General features: G+C 35.0%; 1 non-coding gene across 1 annotated transcript; it reads left to right on the top strand.

The window, feature by feature from the left end:
- Positions 1 to 2,047: 2,047 nt before the first annotated feature.
- On the top strand, positions 2,048 to 2,154 carry LOC114491297. Its single transcript, XR_003684075.1, has one exon. It is a non-coding gene; the product is annotated as a U6 spliceosomal RNA (small nuclear RNA).
- Positions 2,155 to 2,926: the final 772 nt, after the last annotated feature.

The following is a 2,926-nucleotide window of genomic DNA, read 5'->3' as shown; positions in this document are numbered from 1 at the left end:
ATCAGCTGTAAATGTGCTATCTATGAGTCTGTCTCTATTTTGCTTGTTAGTTCATTTTGTTCATTGGATTCCACATATGAGTAAAATCATATGATATTTGTATTTCTCTTATTTAATTTAGCATAATGTTCTCCAAGTCCATCCATGTTGTCACAAAGGGTAAAATTTTCTTTCTTTCTTTTTTTACAGCCAAGTAGTATTCCAGCATGCAAAAGTACCATAGTTGTTTTATCCACTCATCTACTGATGGACACTTGGAATGCTTCCAAATTGTGACTATTGTAAATAACACTTCAATGAACATAAGGGAGCATACATTCTTTTGAATTAGTGTTTCAGGTGTCTTCAAATAAATATTTAGAAGTGGAATCTCTGGGTCAAAAGGCAGTTCAATTTTTAATTTTTTGAGGTATCTCCATACTGCTTTCCAGAGTGGCTGCACCAGCCTATATCCCCAATAGTGCAAAAGGGTTTCCCTTTCTCCACATCCTTGCCAGCACTTGTTGTTTGTTGATTTATTGATGACAGCCATTCTGACATGTGTGAGGTGATATCTCATTGTGGTTTTAATTTGCATTTTTCTGAGGATTAGTGATGTTGAGCATCTTTTCATATGTCTATTGCCATTTGTATGTCCTCTTTGGAGAAGTGTCTATTCAGGTCCTTGCCCATTTTTTAAATGGATTGGTTTTTTTTTGGTGTTGATTTTTATAAGTTGTTTATAAATTTTGGATATTAACCCCTTATCAGATATATCATTGGCAGATATGTTCTCCCATTCAGTGGGTTGTCTTTTTATTTTGTTGATGGTTTCCTTTGCTGTGCAAAAACTTTTTAGTTTGAGGTAGTCCCATTTGTTCTGTTTTTTCTTTTGTTTCCCTTGCTAGAGGAAGTATATCAGAAAAAAATATTGCTATGAGCAATGTCTGAGATTTTACTGCCTATGTTTTCTTGTAGAATTGCTATGGTTTCAAGTCTGATATTTAAGTCTTTAATCCATTTTGAATTCATTCATGTGTGTTGTGTAAGAAGGTGGTCATTCCATTTTTCTGCACATAATCTGTCCAATTTTCACAGCACTGTTTATTGAATAAACAATCTTTAGCACATTGTGTTTTTGCCTCCTCTGTCAAATAGTAATTGACTATAAAAGGGTGGGTTTATTTCTGAGCTCTCTATTCTGTTCTATTGACCTACATGTCTGTTTTTTGCCAGTATCATGCTGTTTTGGTTACTATGGCCTTATAGTATAGTTTGATATTAGGTAGCATGATTCTTTCAGCTTTGTTCTTCTCTCTCAAGACACTGTTGCTCTTTGGGGTCTTTTGTGACTCCATATAAATTTTTGGAATCTTTGTTCTACCTCTGTGAATTACATTATAGATATCTTGATAGGAATTGCATTGAATCAGTAGATTACTTTGGATAGTATGAACATTTTAATGATGTTAATTCTTCCTACATGAACACAGTATATGCTTCCACTTATTTGTATCTTCTTTAATTTCTTTCTTTAGTATCTTATAATTTTTTGAGTACTGATCTTTTACATCCTTGGTTAAGTTTATTCCTAGGTATTTTATTCTTTTTGAAGTAATTGTGAATGAGATTGTTTTCTTAATTTCCATGACTGGTAGTTTATTATTGGCATATAAAAATGCAACTGTTTTCTGGATCTTAATTTTGTATCCTGTTATTTTAATGAGTTCATCTATCAGTTCTAGTAGTTTCCTCACAGAATCATTAGGGTTCTCTATATACAATCATATCATATCATATCATCTGCACATGATGACAGTTTTACTTCTTCCTTTTCATTATGGATGCCTTTTATTTGTTCTTCATGTCTAATTGCTGTGTCTAGGACTTTCAGTAGTGTGTTGAATAAGAATGGTTTATATTTAATCTTGTCTATTGCAATAGTTTCCTCTCTCCCAGCATACCTACTGGCCCCATTCTAATTCACTCCTCTCACCAACAGAGAAGCAATCTTCTCACACTATGTTAATATGATTAGGTCTTTCCTCAGTTTAAAAATCCCCAATAAGTGCTCGCTTCGGCAGCACATATACTAAAATTGGAATGATACAGAGAAGATTAGCATGGCCCCTGCGCAAGGATGACACGCAAATTCGTGAAGCGTTCCATATTTTTACAAGCCAGGCAGTGAAAGACAAATACCACATGATATCACCTTTAACAGGAATCTAAACAACAAAACAAAACAAAACAAAAAACTAGCAAAATATAACCAAAGACACTGAAATAGGGGATAGTCTGACAGTGGCCAGAGGGGAGAGAAGAGGGAATTTCAGGGGGGAATGGGTAGGGATTACAGGAACAAATTTGGAGGACACATGGACAAAAACTAGGTGTGGGGGGTAATGGGGGGAAGGGGGGAGGGTTGGGTGGAGGGGCTGGAATGGGAGTAGGGGGGAGAAAACTGTACTTGAACAATGATTAAAATTAAAAAAAAAAATCCCCAATAACTTCCCACTGTCCTTAGGATGGAAATAAAAACCCTTAACAAAATCATATGCAATATGACACTTCACTAATTCTCTACCCACATACCTCAACATTCTTCTCTTGGGTTTCTATTTCTAGTCAGCTGAACATCTCTCCACTGATGTCCTTCACATGGACTGTTTAATGGTCTTTTAACTCATTTCTCTCTATACCTAGATTGCTAAAATCCTTGAGGTCTTCATTGAAATTCAATTTCCTCCTGTAAGTCTTTCCTAATATACTCAGTATATTAGTATCATAGTTGTTGTAAACAATAGCTATCTGATCAGATCTTTCTATATCACAACAGATTATAAGTTCCATGAGGTCAGGGAGAATGTATGACTTCCTAAACACTATACTGTTAGTGCCTACCAAAGTGATAGACCAAATGCATTAAAAAAGAGAGAGAGACTGA

This window comes from Phyllostomus discolor, chromosome 2, assembly GCF_004126475.2.
Source record: "Phyllostomus discolor isolate MPI-MPIP mPhyDis1 chromosome 2, mPhyDis1.pri.v3, whole genome shotgun sequence".
Lineage (NCBI taxonomy): Eukaryota > Metazoa > Chordata > Mammalia > Chiroptera > Phyllostomidae > Phyllostomus > Phyllostomus discolor.
The sequence above is the reverse complement of the archived record's forward strand: the minus strand, read 5'-3'. Positions and strand labels throughout refer to the sequence as shown.